Genomic DNA, 17,144 nt, shown 5'->3' on the forward strand with positions numbered 1-17,144 from the left:
TATTTTTACTTTGTTTTACAGGAGGTTTTGTTTTGTTCTGTTTTACTCTATTATTATTCAAATAATACATATTTATTGCAGAAAATTTGGAAAGTAAGAAAAGGATAAAACTACTAAACAAACTCTACCTATACTCTTACCATTCTTTCAGAAGCTCTCTTGAAATCAAATTTGTTAAAATTTTCCTTTAAATAATTTTGGATTTTTTTTTTTTTTTTTTAATCTAGACGCGCAGGCTCAGCGGCCATGGCTCACGGGCCCAGCCACTCCGCGGCATGTGGGATCTTCCCGGACCGCGGCACGAACCCGTGTGCCTTACATCGGCGGGCGGACTCAACCACTGCGCCACCAGGTAAGCCCTAATTTTGGATTTTTGAATCACAATTGATTCAATAGCCTTCCCCACTCCAAAGTTATTAAAAATTTCACATGTGTTTTTGAAGTACTAGTAAGTTTTGTTTTCATAAATCTCAAACACCATTTAGAATTCATCCTGCTGTGAGTTGTGGGATATGGAGTCAATACTTTTTTTCCAGGTAACTACCCAGCTTTTGCCACACCAATGATTAAATAGTACATTTTTATCCATAACGGGGGATTATAACCCATTGTGCTCAGTAATTACCGTCAGAAATAAAGTATGGATACATAATATTTGAATTGTGCAATTTATCTAACAGACACACATAGAACTCCTGATGAGAACAGAGTTCCCTCATAATCAAAATAGCATTATACCAATTAGAAGACTCTAAAGCCCAACTAATATTCTTTGTTTTACTCTCCTCCCTCCTTTTTTTCCCTGAAAGATATTGTAACTCTCTTTCTTTTCAAATGTGTATCTGAATTTCCTTTCAGATGAAAATTTTACCTTGTTTGTGATAAAGTCCTTTGTTGAAAATATGTATATCTGAATCTCTTTTCAAATATATATTTTATCTTTTTACTGTGACACACTGTTTTCAAAGCATATACGTACTTGAATAGCTTTTTTAAAGTATATATCAACCTTTTGAAGTTGACTTTCTTGTGAACAGAAGGATCTCTCTCCCCAGTGGCTCCCAAAGTAATTTCTTGAAAACTGAGGGATTCAGAGTCTTGTGGAAATGTGACCACTGACTTAGAAATTTTAAATATGGCTTTCTGTATACAGGAAGTAATGGGGGGAATATCCACTGGCAGAAATATCCAATGGCATGTTTCCTCTCAAGTCTTAACACATGCATTTTTATGAGCGAATGATTTGGGTAGAAGACAATCTCTGTCACTCACAGGAAAACATATATTAGTCTTTAGGTATAGGAAAGATAAAGGATGGTAAAAGGATATTAAATATTAGCACTTTATCAGAAAGAATTCAGGTAACCTTACATAGTGGCAATTTACCAGTATTTGCACATAGCCGCTCCTGGACTGTAGTTCTCAATAAGTTCCCAAATAAAACTGAAACTCATAGCTCCCACATTGTGCATTTTTATTTCAGTTGACACATGTCGACTGGGAAAACAAAAAACAAAAAACAAACACAATGTGAGAGTTGTGAGTTAAGTTTTATTTGGGGCAAAGTGAGGACTATAGCCCAGGAGACAGTGTCTCAGATAGCTCTGAGGAACGGCTCCGAAGACGTAGCAGGGAAGGTCAGTATTATATAAGATTCTGGTGAAGGGGGTACGTGCAGTTAAGCACACATTTTGGCAGAGGCTTGCTGATGTCACCGTTAATGATTTTAGTGCTTTTCTAGATATGATAAGATGTAAGAAGTTGGGCTCATAAAATCTCCTGAAAATATCTAACTATTTGAAGGCCTGTTGTGCCAGTTTTTCCCAGAGCACAGAGTGCCTCATTTCTGATCTCCACTGCAAACTCCTTTCAGGGTGTGTTGAAGGTCAGCGGCTGCAGTGGCTAGTGATTTAGTCCTTGTAGAGACAGATGGCAAGTGCCAATTTTTAGTTGGCACACCTCACAAATATGAGTGAAAGTTTGCATACAGATTTTGAGTTGAGTTACAAAACTGCTCTAATTTGCACATCTATATATTTTCTTCTGTTTATTCAAATGCATTAATCCTTAGAACTCTGCTGTCCAATATGGTAGCCACTAGCACATGTGATTCTTGAGTACTTGAAATATGACCAATCCAACTTGAGATGTACTGTAACTGTAAAGTACACAGCAGATTTCAAAGACGTAGTAAGAAAAAAAAAAAGAATGTAAATTATCTAGGTAATATGCCTTTATATGGATTATTTATTGAGATGATAATATTTTAGATATACTGAATTAAATAAAATGTTATTAACTTCACTTGTTTCTTTTTACTTTTTTCAATGTGACTAGAAAATTTAAAATTATATATGTGGTTGGCATTTGTGCCTCATATTATATTGGGCAGTGCTTCCCAATTTACCGTGCTTTTGCTTATATCAGGAATGTACAAGACCCCACTTGGAATCCAGTTTGCTTCTGTCATAATGTAATGATTTACCAGGGACAATGGACATGATCCTAATTGTGCTTTACCCCAAGACGCAGAGGCAAATTAAAGCCAGCCCCATTTCCCCACCCCACACATTTCTCTCCCTCATTGAGAGCTGTCACTTTTCTGTTTCCTATTCCTTATTCTGGCAGTCAGATGAATCTATTGGACAAACTGAGAGACAAGTTCTTCCCGACAAATGGGGTCCTTCCAAGTTCAAAATCTACTTCATGGGATTTCTGTGAACATGAACAAAACTCTCATATGGTCAGAAGCGGGCAAAAAGGAGATGAGATACCAATCACCTCACCTAGATTTCTAAGCATTTCCCGGGATTTCTAAGGAAGTTCAAGGAACATTATACTAGAGTCCAAGATTAGTCTAGCTTAATACATCTTTTTTCCGGGAATACCGTTAATGAGTTCCCAATCTTCAAATCACAATAAGCCCTTTTACATTCTCCCTCTACATACTGTCTCTCTTTTCCATAATAATAAAACCCCTCCCAATCACAGATTGCTGCAGAGTTGCCATCTTAGGGATCACTGTGGTTGCCAAATATCTCCACAAGACTCCATCTTAAATTTTCTTAAACAGGCATCTTAATCATGTTCAAACCCAAGCTACTACTCGTTCCAAGCTCGATCTAACACCCACAAAGCAAAAACACAACAGACTGCCAAGAGGTATAAGGGGATTCATTCTTCTTCGCACACATTCCACGATCGAAACCCCCACCCCAACCCCCTTCTCCTGTTTACTTGGGCGAACGTATGAAACATTTAGGATTAATCTGCTTTCCTCTGGCAGTTCATAGCCCAGAACAGGGACTTTTTTTTTTTTTTAGATGTTAGGGAAAAAAAAAAAAGCACAACTTCCGCCCGAACAGGGACTTGAACCCTGGACCCTCAGATTAAAAGTCTGATGCTCTACCGACTGAGCTACCCGGGCCCACAGATTATAAACTTCTCTTATGGCCTAGTAAAGGTAAGTTCGTTAGGTTGGTTTCAATTTTGAGTTCTCAAAGCGTTAAAAAAAAAAAGTCGCCGGCACAAGTACCTCACATACTCAAGCCAAAAGCAGCCGGCGGATCTCACTCCTACACTAACTAGCTGCCACCACAACAGGCAACACGTTTGAAACAACTTGACTTCCCTCAAAAATCCAGCGCTCTGAGGAGCTACCTCAGCTATTGAAAGAGCCCCACGATGCTCTCAAAAGCCAACAGTTTGGGTAAAAATGAGGGGGATCTTCTTGTGGGACAAAAGTTTGCTGCTCACTTCCCTAAAATCACGGAAAGCCAACATTTTCTTGTACCTATAGGATGCAAAGAAGAGAGGTGGAGCTTGGACACGTCCTTCCTACCCATCTACCCAAATCCTATTCATGTTGAGAGATTCATATTCAAGCCCTCTTCGCCCTACTTCGCGAACTCCAACCTCGCCTCCTCCCTCTTCCCATTCACGCACTGCTTCGCCTTTCCGCTCTGGTCCACTGGGCCAGCTCCTGCGTGGGATCTTCCCAATAACTCAGTCCACTCCATCCAGGTTCCGGGTTTTTGACACTCCAGTCAGGGTTTCCCAGACCTGCCAGATTTTGAGTCTGCGGAGCTTTCTAATAGTATAAATTACTGTCCGGCCTCTTCTAAATATGCTTTCGGACTTCATCCAAAATTCATATCTGGGTTACCTGTCGGACAAAATAGGCGGAAACTGGTTTTGCGCCTGAGTGCCTGAGGTGTGAGCTGCTCTCTAGGCATACAAAGTGCTAGTTCCTTTCCCAGCCCACACATTTCCCTGCTCTCTCACATTCCGGAGAGAATTCCGTCCGAAAGAGGTTGTGTATTCTGTTTCCTCCTTCCTCTTCCCTCCATCTGTCTTTCAAAACAGAACCTCAGTAAGGAAAGCAGTTGCCGGGTCCCGGCCGAGTTGCTGCCCTAGGTTTGCTACACACTCTCTGTCGCTCTGCATTTCTTGGTAGGTTTCGTAAATTCTTCCCGCTCTGTCATCTCTTTCCTTCCGGAAGGACCTAAATCCCCCTCTATCCGCCCCGTCCCTACCACCCTTCCGCAATACCTAACGCTGAGGATTTCCCTAGTGGCGCAGTGGTTAAGACTTCACCTACCTAAAGCTAGGGACTAAGGGTTTGAGCCCTGGTCCAGGAAGATCCCCCATGCCGCGGAACAACTAAACTCGAGTGCCACAATTAGCCTGTGCTCTAAAGCCCGCGAGCCACAACTATGGAGCCCACGTGCTACAAATACTGAAGCCAGAAATACTTGACTTTTCTTCTTTGTATTCTTCTGCATTACCTCTGTGGTCTTTTTGGCAGCTTTGGAGGCAGAGGAGGATGAAGTTGGGAGAAAGGAAGAATTTGAAGACAAGAAAAATGCCACATTCCTGGGACTTTCCTTGGTGATGGAATGGAAATGCCTTCCTGAGAGCTAGCTGTGGAGCAGACTTTGAAGCAAGCTGAGAGAAGTAGGGAAGATACCCGAAGCAGAAACAAAGAGCCGCAAGGTCCGAAATCAATCTAAAGCCAGCCATTCTTTTGTTTTCCTGCAATGCATACCAATGACTCCTAATTCTCCAATTCCAATGGGTCTTTTTCAGTCCGTGTGCTACTCTCATCTCAGGCGCCTTCTCTTCCATAGCCACGTGAAAATCCAGGTCTCTAGATGCAAGCTATCTGCTGAATTATAGACTCAGGTATGACCTTGCTTACGAGACATCTTCATCATCATGAAGTTGCTTCCTACACATTTCAAATTCATCTCATGTTCAAACAGTGCCAGAACCAGTGATTGTCTGTGGCAGACACTTACCCCTTTTCCTTTAGTAGCTGAAGGTTTTCTGTCTTCTCTTTCTATCTGGACCTAAATTTCCAGAGGTAACTTTCTGAGTTCCCTTCTTTGTACTCACTCCCCTGAATTTTTTGCTAGGTCTCTGGCAGTCAGGAGCAGTGGAGGTACAGTCCCCTGCTGTGATGATGTGGGAAACCGGTGGTACCATGGAGATGACCAGAGAAGGAGTAACAAATCCCAAGGTCAAAGCTGAAGCCACTTGAGGCACACTGACCATCAGGGAGCCAAAGGTGAACCTTAGAGGTCCTAGGTATTAGTTATTTTCTTTCCCTGGGAAAAGTGCCCAGAATATGGATTCCCTTGGGGGCTACAGTGTCTACAGTCCCAGTGCTCTTCAGAGACTTTCTGTCTTTCATGATTCTGCCCACTGCCTTCATTTATCTGAGACTGTATGGAGGCTCCATGTTTAATCCAGTGAGTATGAAGAGGAAGAGAGAGAAGATGCATCAGGGTTCCTGGCACAGAAAACACCAAGGGCAAGCTTTTGTTCTCTGCCAGGAGCTGCTAGGAGCCACTGGAAGGAAAATAAAGAGGACAACAGATAGCTCACTCAAAAAGGAATTTAAAAGCAGTCTCTACTTGGCATCTGCCCTAAAATAGACACTGCTTTGTAAAAGCATTTCTCAACTGGGAGGGTCCAAAAACGATGCCCTTGGATGTCTGTGCTTTAGGAGTTTATAGCAGCTGCTGGGTAAACTGGGCATCCTAAGGTCCAGTGTCTGTGGAGTCCTGTCTTCTCATCTTCCACTGTGAGTTGCTAATCCTACCCTCTCAGCCCTCCTAGCCTTTGAGAGGCTAAATGGAAATCTTTTTTGTTTGTACACATGAACCAGCTTCCCTCCCTCTGCAAAATTCAGCTTTTACATTATTCTACTCTTTTAATACATAAACTAGCAACCAAAAAAAAAAAACTGAAAATGGAACTGATTTTGATATATTCACCTAATGTGCAATTATGTATAGCAACAAAGTTGTTGTATAATTTTAATTAGCTCTTTGTTTATACCAATAGTGTTTATTTTAGGAAACACAAGAAATTTATGCATCCGTCTGTTTTTATCCCTCCTTCTTCATCTCCCCAACCCTGCACACACTACCCCTTTGGTTGCATCTCAGAAATCTTTGGTGTGATGTTAAATCATGTATTCCACTTTATGACTTTATTTAAAATTCTAAAAACAAGAAACTGGAATTCCGTGGGCAAATGTAGGAAATGTAGAAGGGAAGACATTTTAATTCATTACTCGCCAATATCCTTGCAGCTTTATTTCAGCCAGGAGTGTGTGTATGGGGTTGGGTGTTTTCTACTACCTGGTCTGTTAAAATCTCCAATGAGACCCAATTTATCATCTGCCAAAATCCAGCTTCTAACAAAAAATTTTAATGCCTTAAGCCTAATTTCCACCCAAATCAAACTATTCCTGCCAGCTAATAGCTTCCAACCCTGAAACTTCCAATTATGTTCCCAATGTTCACGTTGACAGTCTCATCATTCCTTAGCACTGCTGTTTGGGTTGTTCAATGTTCTCTCAGTCACTCACTCAGAAAGATTTGGGACCCACTTCCCCCACCTCAACTGCTTGCGTCCAGTAATGGATGGAGGGGTGGAGGAAAAGGAGGTGGGGATGAGAAGGGGGAGGCATGGGAGGCAGGTGAAAGCTTTTCTCTTGTCTGTTAGATGATGCAGATCTGACTGCTCATACAACTAAAAGAACTAAAAGAATAGGGCCGTTTCTCTTCCCCTTTATTCTGTCCTTTTTCTGTTTTGTCTTTATTTGCATATGCCAGTTGTGGTGGGAGGCTTCTTGCTTTGGAAGTGAAATGTCTGATGGGAATGTCTTTCTTTTCCTTTCTTCCCTTCTTCCCTCCTTCCCTCCCTCCCTTCCTTCCTTCCTTCCTTCCTTCCTTCCTTCCTCTCTTCCTCTCTTTCTCTCTCCTTCTTCTTGTCTTTATTTTGCTGTTGCCCCGCCTTGGGAGGTGATAAGCCAGAGGCAGCAAAAATGGGAAAACTATAAAAGCAATCCACTGCCCTTCTTTTCGCAGAGGATATGAGAAAAGGGGTTGATAAAATTTAAGTGGAGGTGCCAGGGATTGAACCAGGGACCTCGTACATGCAAAGCACGCGCTCTACCACTGAGCTACACCCCCATACCTCTACCTTTTTCTAGCTATTTCATAAAATATTATTTCTCCGTCTTTTTTTTTTTTTTTTTTTTTGTAAGCTAAGAGTTCTCTGGAGAAAGTCTATCAGGTTAAATTACACTATTTCTGAAATTACTAAACTGGATACAGTCTAGTGGCTTCTCCCTGGCCTGCAGTTATTTAATTAACCCAGGAACAGTTGAAAGAATAATGCTTTCTAAGAGATAATTGACTGAGAATGTCTTACTTTTTTCTTTTTCTCTCTTTCTGTTCTTTTTCCTTCATGCTCCTCAATAATACTACCAATGGAATTGATTGCTCAAGCTTGATGTTGTGAATCTGCCATGTTTGTCGTTTTGGGTTCAGGAAATCCTGAATGAGCCAGATCTTTCTTTTTTGTTTCCTTCAATTAAATGTTCCTTGGGAAGACAGACATCACCAATGATGATGAGGCCCTTAGAGTGGAAAGGGATCAGGAGCAAATGGGTATGAAGTTAACTGTGCTATGAGCAAGAAAAAGTGAGTTAGGGAATATAAAGAGGAAAGTGGGAAACGTTTGTGCCAACATGGTTTAAGAGAGTAAAAGAAAAGGGCGGGAACAAAGGTGCTAGAAACCAAACCCAGTACTTCATTTTGTGCACTCTACTCTCACATAATCCAAGAAATTCGGAAAAATACCTGTCCCCACTGATTTCCATTATTTGCTACTGGTTCTCCAAGAATAAGTCTAGAAATGAAAAGCAAGGATTTAGAAATTTTAGAAGATCTTGTAATTGCTTTCACTCCCAAGTTCATGATCAGAGGACTTGACTCATTTTAATAGTGTGTAGATCTAATGGGGTGCTGTCCAATTGCTTGGTGTATAGAATGTGGAGAGGGCAGCATACTAGAACGGGAGAGACAACACTTTATTCAACTTAGGCTTTCAGCTGGCACGCTTACACATAAAGGTAGGTTAACAAGAGAAAAACAGAGCTTGTTAATGTGTGCAACAGGCATCACACAGAAGAAACCTAAACAAAAAGTAACTCAAAGTGGCGGCTTAGCACCGCGGCTAATGAAGTATATTCAACAAAGAACAGTAAATTTGTAGACAAACGACAGGATCGAGTAATGCAGTTTTCATCTTCCAAGGGCAGAAAACTGTGGGAAATTAAATATATGGGAAGAAACTAGTGGAGTAAGATTTGTTTGCAGATTCCTCTGGTGCGTCTCTGGGCTGATAAGAGTTTGTCTCCAGTAAAAGGAGAATTTATATCCTGCCTTTGGGTGGATATGGGAGGGTAGAGAGAGCTTTCCTGTGTGTGTGTGTGTTTTGTTGTTGTTGTTGTTGTTTTTGCATCTTAATTAACTTCAGCTCAAAATAATTTTCATGTCAAAGAGCCATATTTTGCGTGACATAATCTGGTTTCATACATAGTCATGTGCAGAGGGAGCATGTTACAGTGTGTGATATATTAGAGCTAATTTGTCACTTCAACTCAAAAGTGCATGAAGATCTGAGAAATTATGAGTATGTCTTTCTATATCTTATCATATTTAAATCCTTTTAAGTTGCTTTTTAAATTTACAGTTTGATGTCATTAGTTTAAAAAGCCATTTAAAATTACATTATTTCTACTTAAACTAATTTACTGAATGCTAAACTAGATGTATTTCACTTTATTTTATTTTTCGGCGGCGCCGCGCGGCTTGCAGGATCTTAATTCCCCAACCAGGGATTTAACCCACGCCCTCAGCAGTGAAAGCGCAGAGTCCTAACCACGGGACCGCCAGGGAATTCCCATATTTCACTTTTTTCCCACCCCCCCCTGCAAAATAAGGAGCTAACTCAATATGAAGAGGATAGCAGTGATTCCAAAAACCGAAGGCCAGTTTTAGGCAGAAATACGAACACTCACAAGGAGCTGGTCTCATCACGCAGAATGAGAAACACTCGCCTGCGATTGGAGGTGCCGGGGATTGAACCCGGGGCCTCGAGCATGCTAAGCACGCGCTGAGCTACACCCCTTTACTCTTTTTGCTCGTGGAATAAAATTTAATGGCAATATCTATCTGCCTTGTGTTTCCAGAACCTGTACGATTCCGTTATTTCTGAAATTCCTTTATTGCATTCTCTTTCCAGGCTACATGAAGAGAAAGGCATCTTCATGCTAGGCAGAAAGGTACATTCCTAGGATCTATTCACACTTGTCAACCTACAAAAGGTGAATAGAAGAAGGAAAAGAAGAGCCTAGAATCAGTGACACTCAAGGAACAACTGGGAGAACTAGCCCCACAACTTAATTTCTTCAGACAGATCCCCATTGTAAGAATTTGCTGTCACCTAGAATATCATTCTGTGTCAGAATGTAAGAAAGTGCTTAAAGACGATAGTAAGCTCAACAGGTTACAGTATCTTCAAGACAATCTTGGAAACACTGAGCATTAAAATGAATAAGAAACAATAAAGGAATGCAAAGTAATGAATGAAATAAGACTGCTAGACCAGAGAGTTGAATGAAATACTAGGTCTGAGTGAGGAGATAGCCAGCGTCAAAGGATCCTCAGCTTTGCTCTGAGGATGGTAAGAATGACTCTGTTGTCTGTTACACAACATGGGGACTTCAAAAGTTCAGTCTGAATTGAGAGGCCAGTGGCTCAAACAGATTACTCAGACACTTGTTGAATTAAAGTTCTAAAATCACATGTACTTTGGCTAGAGTAAGATTCCATAAGTTCATTGAGGGTTCATTCATAGAAAAATCTAGAGCCATTTTGTGACCTTCAGTGATGCCTAAAGGATTAGTGGGCTAGAAGACACAAGAAACCCCCAAACCCTTGAAATAAGGCAATTATAGCTTTCTCTCTAGATTTTTGTCGTGGCTCCATTACTTGAATAGGCAGGAAGCTCTGGGAGCAGCAATTTTTTCCCAGCACACACCAGGCACTTATCGCTAGCTTATCACCTTCTAGAATATGGTGGAGGAAAAGCTAAGGAAACAAAAATGTGACTCATGTTTTTAGTAGGATGATGTTTCATTTAACTGAAATTATCTGTAAGTCCCATGTTCTTCACTATAGAAAATGTACATTGCTTCCCCGACCCTCACCAAACTTGAGGAATTGGGAATGGGTCTTTCCACTTTTTATTTTTCTTATTTATGCCCTTTAATTTATTGATTGCAAACTTTTCCCGAATCTAAGAGCCAGTGCACTTGAACTGAATGAAGAAGCCTCTTCCCAGTGAGTGATAGATGATGAGCATCACTTACTGCCAGGTGGTGGAGAGTTTGAGTTTTGAGGCATTGAAACTTGTTGGGTTTCCCAAGGGAAACTTGAAATCCTGCTCACAGAACTCTAGGTTGAGTTCTGACTGTGGTCAATATGACACATTTATTTTTTCAAACTTTCAAAATAAAAAACAGTGCTTGTTTAATGTAGCTGGAGGTAACAAGTGGATAATAGTAATAACAATGGGTTACATTAAATGATTATATCACCTCCTTGATAAACAGACTCCCTAAGAGGTGAAGTAATTAGTTGGCCACTAGTTCACAGCCAACATGTAACAGGGCAAGTTTCAAAGCCAAGCAGATTTCCTAGAACACCTGCTCCAGATCCTTCTTTACAGTCAGGAATCCTGAAGTCAAAAGACAGATAGAATGACTTTTGGATTCATTTCTGTTTGAAAATGTCATTATCACTCACAGGGAAAGGGATGGCCTTACATAATTTCTTAATGTTGAGCAGCTCTCAATGCTGTGGGGAAATGAGAAAGAAGGGAATGAATTCATAAATATGTACCACGAAATAAAACACCTTAAATGCAGCAATATGGCCTGTAAACCCTACTATGACATTTTGTAGGGGACGCTACAGCTCTGGTTCTGGACGCCTCAAGGAACAGAGGACACAAAGACAGGAGAGAGGAAAACAAAGTATTTCTGAGAGTGAGGCATTATAGCATCTCTTTCAAATGGAATTTTCTCTGCAATAAAGAGAATGCCAAGGAGTTTGCAACTAGGACAATATCTACCAAATAAATCAGTTGAATACATGTCCGCTAGCTAGACCTGTAGATTCGGGTAGCTCACTAGGTAAATTTCAGAATTTTTAATCTGGGGAAACAAAGTTTGAATCCCTAGGGGTTCAGGTTTCGTGTGTTTACATTTATTCTCCAGTTATTTCTAATCGGCAAAAGGCTACTGAAGTCTTGCCTGCTTGACGTTCTGAATATTTACAATGGACTCTTCTACCCTAGTGTCTGGTAAACTATTGCGTTCGAGCTAAGAATGGTTTTGGAAAGTTTCATGGATGTGCATGTCATCCTTGCGCAGAGGTCATGGGAATTTTCTCTGTATCTTTCCAGTTTTAGTATAAGTGTTGCCGAAAGGAGTACCGTTTTTTATTTTTAAAGGTGAAAAAGAAAACAAAAAAAAAGTATTGGGTGACACGTGAAGTTTATATGAAATTTAAATTTCGGTGTCCATATATAAAGTTTTATTCGAATACAGCCACTTCATTTACACATCGTCTATGGCTACTTTAGGGCTATCACGGAGAGTAATTGCAACAGAGACAGCACGTGGCACCCTTTCCCCTTCCCACTGCTGCTGTGCGCACTACGCATTGCAGTGACTCCGTGATCTTTCCTCAAGTTTTTCAGTGTCCTGTGCATCTCTGAACCATAACATTTTATTGTTATTACTTCTATTAGTAGTGCTTGCACGTCATGTGAAAACAAAACAAAAAGTGTGAACTGTGGCGCAACATTGTTTTTATTGTGCAATTAGGCTTTAGCATGCTAAAGGAACTCAACATTCGTGGGCATCATCCGAGTGAATAGGTACCGGTCCACGGCCTGTTAGGTACCAGGCCGCACAGCAGGAGGTGAGCGGCGGGCGAGCGAGCGAAGCTTCATCTGCCGCTGCCCGTCGCTCCCCACCGCTCTCCGTCGCTCCCCGTCGCTCCCCACCGCTCTCTATCGCTCGCATTACCGCCTGAACCATCCACACCCCTGTCCGTGGAAAAATTGTCTTCCACGAAACCGGTCCCTGGTGCCAAAAATGTTGGGGGCTGCTGCATTACGATATTCCTTATTAATGCGCAGAAAGGAAATTCACCCCTGGGATCAACAAAAACTCTCAGTGTGCCGAAACCTGGGATCGAACCAAGGACCTTTAGATCTTCAGTCTAACGCTCTCCCAACTGAGCTATTTCGGCTACCTGAAAAATCTCGGTTCCTGACATTTCTTTTTTAATATTCAGATTGTTTTCAACTTCCGTTTTAGACGTTTTCAGATTTCTTAAGCATGGCTGCCTAATTGTCCAATATACTTTCCTATCTGGAAAGACCTGGAATCTATTAACTTCCACGTATGCCAGTTGCATCCAATTCCTGGCAGTATTGGATGAACACGTAAAGGTGGGAGAATTTGAAAAGAGGTAATAATGAGGGATTCAATAGAAAGCCTTTCCGCTCCTCTACATCCTGTCAGTTGACCCAGATACAGCTCAGAATCTAAAGGAAACTAAAGAAAATATTATTTGGGGGGGGGTCCCTTATTTTTCTCTTCTTTTCATTCTTTCATCTCTCACAACCTCCAAAAATGCTGAGAAATGGAGTCCAATGATGCTGTGAATTTGCTAAAAGAATACCGTATACATAAATATTACCAGACTAAACTCTTGAGACAATATTCCCAACTGACAGGGAAGCAACTTTCACAAAATTTAGAAAATTTGAAACAGCATATCTCATCATAACAGAATTTCTTCACAAAAATTCCTTCAAAAATGAAAATGAGACTACAACCAAATCAGCTTTTGATTGGCTCCTTCATTAGCCAGGCAAGGAAATCATTTAGCATCGTGATGTAATAAACAGTGCACAGCACCATTTCATATTCAAGTATAAATAGAATATATGAGCAGGGCCTACATACATGAGTAATTTGCATGAGAAAGTAGCTTATGTTCCCATGGCTCCTACACTTGGTACAATCCTCCATTCTTCAATCTACCTTTATAGCTTCATAGGGAGTTCCTACAACTAAAGAAGAAGAAGAAAAAAGAACCAGACTTGGTTTATAGGTGATTCTGCTCATATACTGGTGAGCAGAGGTGAGCAGCTCTGAGCAGGTGAGCACATTTATCAACCCTGGGAGCTGCTGAACCACTGTAAAGAATAATTAATGTTACTCTGTAGCAGTTCCCAGCAAAGAGACTCCCAAGTGGAGGTGCCGGGGATTGAACCCGGGGCCTCGTGCATGCTAAGCACGCGCTCTACCACTGAGCTACACCCCCGGTGCTGGTGGCTTATTTCATTCATATTAGAAATTAGTGAGGATTTGGTGAGTCTCGCAAAATCACCAATTGTTCTGTGAATTAACTTAACGAGCTCTAGCGGGTGCACTCCACCCAAAGTGCACTCCACTCACAAAGGTGAGCAGCTTCCATAGTACCTGAATGTTGGTGGTGAAGGTAAACCCTCTCAGTGGGTGTTACTTCAAGCAGGGCACATGACTGTTCATTTTGCTTGTAGAGTAGAGATCTACACTAATTTATGAGGGGTGGCTAATAGTTTGGCTGGTAATTAGGAGCTTGGAAGGAAAATTATTGAAAAAGTGGTGACAGAGAGGTCTGGGAAAGAGGTGGGTAGATAGAATTGCCCAAATGTGCAGAGTCTAAGGATATTTGTTTCCATGTGAATGCCCTCCAGAGAACAACCTCCTCAGAGGTGATCTAATAGGCAGTTGGACACGATGACCCATTCTGTTGATGTCTGGAAGCTTCTCTTTAGCCACTATTCTACTTGCCCAGTGAGCTTATGGACAAACTGGCCATGATGACAGGAACAGAGGTCATACACAGGTTCAGCAACGTCCACCTCTATGCACCGAAATGATGTAGTTCAAACCACTGCTAAGTGACTAAACTACCAATATCACAGACAAACTTTGAGCCCTCACAAGCTATCATTCCATGGGGGAAGCAGCTAACCCCCTGGTGTCAGGTTCATTATATTTGACCAATTCTGTATTAGGGGGACAGTGTATATCTCACTGGAATAAATACTTAATCTGGATGTGGATTTTCCTTCACCTCCCACAATGCTTCTGCCAAAACCACCAACCATGGATTTACTGAATGTCATATTCAACAGCATCCACAGCATTGTTTCTGACACAAGAAGCCAGTTTATAGCAAATAAAATTTGGCAGTGGGCTAATGTTCTGGAATTCACTGGCCTCACCATAAGCCCCTAACCCTGAAGCAGATGGCCTGATAGGACGGTGGAATGACCTTTTGAATACTTGGTTATTGTATGAGCTGAGAGACAATACTTTGGAGCGGCGGAGGGAGCTGTGTAATGATATCCAGGATATGATGAATACTCTTAATCAGTGACTAATAATGGGAATGTGTGTCTCTCTCATCAGGACTCATGGATGCACGAATCAGAGAGAGGAAGTGGTCTTTTCACTGTTATGGCTAACAGACACAGGGGCATTTTGCTTCCTCTCTATTCCACTGATAACTTTTATTTTGACTCCAAAGTCTTTAGGTGATTTTTCTGGTGTCTCTTTGTGATTGGAATTTATGAATAAAAGGCATTATTTTATTTAAAAAGATAAAAACAGTGTGGAAAGGGGGTTTATTGAGTGATGTCAAGGAAAGCTTGACAGCCTAAAATCCCTAATTTCCCTAAATCAGTACTGATGAATTCACTTTAGGAACTGAATGGAGGAATGTGTGGTCAGCTAATTTGTGTAAATTACTGAGAGAGGAATAATTCCTCATGACAAAAATCTGACCTCCTTTCATAATCCCAATAAGGATACGTAACTCCTCATGACAAAAATCTGACCTCTTTTCATAATCCCAATAAGGATGGGTGACACTATTTTGGCTAAATCAGAACACTTGTGGATTCACTTAACCACCTGCAACCTTTCTGCACTTTTCTCAATCCTGGGAGCTGCTGAACCACTGTAAAGAATAATTAATGTTATTCTCTAGTGGTTCCCAACAAAGAGACCCCAAAGTGGAGGTGCCGGGGGTTGAACCCGGGGCCTCGTGCATGCTAAGCACGCGCTCTACCACTGAGCTACACCCCCGACGCTGGTAGCCTATTTCATTCATATTAGAAATTAGTGAGGATTTGGTGAGTCTTGCAAAATCACCAATTGTTTTGTGAATTAATTTAACGAGCTCTAGCGGGTGCACTCCACCCAAAGTAAATGTCTTAACACCAGATTACTTGCTCAGAAAGACTGATGATCCATTGTTCCCTACTTCTGCTGACCATAGAAGATAATCATGCTTGGAGGTAGAAGAGTAGAGAAGCACAGAGAAGGGATCATCACTGGGCAGATTTGCTTCTCCTTAGCCCACAGCTATTGCATTGACCAAGGCACAGTTGAAAGAATAATGCCTTCTTAAAGATAATTGATCGAGAATGTCTTACTTTTTTTCCTCTTTCTGTTCTTTTTCTTTCATGCTCCTCAGTGGTACTGCCAATGGCACTGAGTCCTCAAACCTGATGATGTGAATCTGTTGTGTTTGTTGCCTCAGGTTCAAGAGATCCTACATGAGCCAGATTTTTCTTTTTTGCTTCTTTCAACCAAATGTTCGTTGGGAAGACAGACTTCAACAGCGATGATGAGGCCCTTGGAGTGGAGTAAAGGGTTATGAATTTAACTTTGCTATTGAGCAGGAAAAGGTAAGGTAATATAGAGAGGAAAGTGGGAAAAGTCTGTGCAAGCACGGTTTAAGAGAGTGAAATAGGACAGTAATGGAGGTGCTAGAAATGAAAGGTTGCATCAAAGATGCTGGCTTGGAAATGCTGGATGAACATATGGCAAAATTAAGTTAAATGAAGCGATTTAGTATCCATATCAAGGAATATCAAGAAAGAAGTTATTGATTTAGAGAAGAATTGGATTGTCAAACCTGAATCTTTATGACCCTATTCTTTCGTCTGCTTTCAGTTTTCACTACTCTAATCTGAGTGGTGAACTTATCCTTCATTTAAGAATGCTTAATACTATCTCCTGGACATTCCAGACAAATTTGGACATTCCAGACAAAGGGCAAAACTCTACCAGTGATGGCATGTCAGCTACAGGGATGTTTTGTCAGTAAGGAAAATGAGAAGGCTCAAGTAATTTTTAAAATGTCCAGGGATGTTCATCTCTTTCCCTCATGTCACTGGTTAATTAAGCAGTGAAATCAAGATACGAAATGTCACATAAATTCTCACACATATATATCATACATATAGCACTGACACACACACAATAAAGAGATTATTCTTTATGGGTCATTTCACAGTGACTAAACCTCACAATACTCCCCAATGCACACACACACATAAAACCTCAAAGTAAAATGAAATTAAAAGTGTGATGCTGAGTAGCAAGTATACTGGAATTTCTTATCCTGCAACTTTCCTAGATTTTTCCAAGTAAACTTTATATTTTAAAACTGTAAATGAAATCACAACCAAAATAGGTCAGTTAACAAAGCACAGTTGTTGGATTATGATAGTTCCATTTGGATTCCAAAGGTTTGATATAAAATTCCTGTAAGAAATGAGATGTATTAAGAAACCTGGGAGACCAGCTAGTTTTGATGTCACTCCCATGATTACATATGTGTTGTCTGTGCGTGTGTTCA

The 17,144-nt window shown here is 41.0% G+C and overlaps 6 non-coding genes across 6 annotated transcripts; all 6 read right to left on the reverse strand.

Annotated features, from left to right (window-relative positions):
* Positions 1 to 3,354: 3,354 nt before the first annotated feature.
* TRNAK-UUU (transfer RNA lysine (anticodon UUU)) lies at positions 3,355 to 3,427 on the reverse strand. Its single transcript has one exon. It is a non-coding gene; the product is annotated as a tRNA-Lys (tRNA).
* Positions 3,428 to 7,415: 3,988 nt separating this feature from the next.
* Positions 7,416 to 7,487, reverse strand: TRNAA-UGC (transfer RNA alanine (anticodon UGC)). Its single transcript has one exon. It is a non-coding gene; the product is annotated as a tRNA-Ala (tRNA).
* A 4,268-nt stretch (positions 7,488 to 11,755) lies between these two features.
* On the reverse strand, positions 11,756 to 11,862 carry LOC115802031 (U6 spliceosomal RNA). Its single transcript, XR_004022393.1, has one exon. It is a non-coding gene; the product is annotated as a U6 spliceosomal RNA (small nuclear RNA).
* A 751-nt stretch (positions 11,863 to 12,613) lies between these two features.
* TRNAF-GAA (transfer RNA phenylalanine (anticodon GAA)) lies at positions 12,614 to 12,686 on the reverse strand. The gene has a single exon. It is a non-coding gene; the product is annotated as a tRNA-Phe (tRNA).
* A 1,011-nt stretch (positions 12,687 to 13,697) lies between these two features.
* TRNAA-AGC (transfer RNA alanine (anticodon AGC)) lies at positions 13,698 to 13,769 on the reverse strand. Its single transcript has one exon. It is a non-coding gene; the product is annotated as a tRNA-Ala (tRNA).
* Positions 13,770 to 15,511: 1,742 nt separating this feature from the next.
* On the reverse strand, positions 15,512 to 15,583 carry TRNAA-AGC (transfer RNA alanine (anticodon AGC)). Its single transcript has one exon. It is a non-coding gene; the product is annotated as a tRNA-Ala (tRNA).
* Positions 15,584 to 17,144: the final 1,561 nt, after the last annotated feature.

The sequence above is a fragment of the Delphinapterus leucas genome, chromosome 10 (assembly GCF_059928025.1).
Source record: "Delphinapterus leucas isolate spDelLeu-1000000601 "Yukka" chromosome 10, BTC_Dleu_Yukka2, whole genome shotgun sequence".
Taxonomy (NCBI): domain Eukaryota; kingdom Metazoa; phylum Chordata; class Mammalia; order Artiodactyla; family Monodontidae; genus Delphinapterus; species Delphinapterus leucas.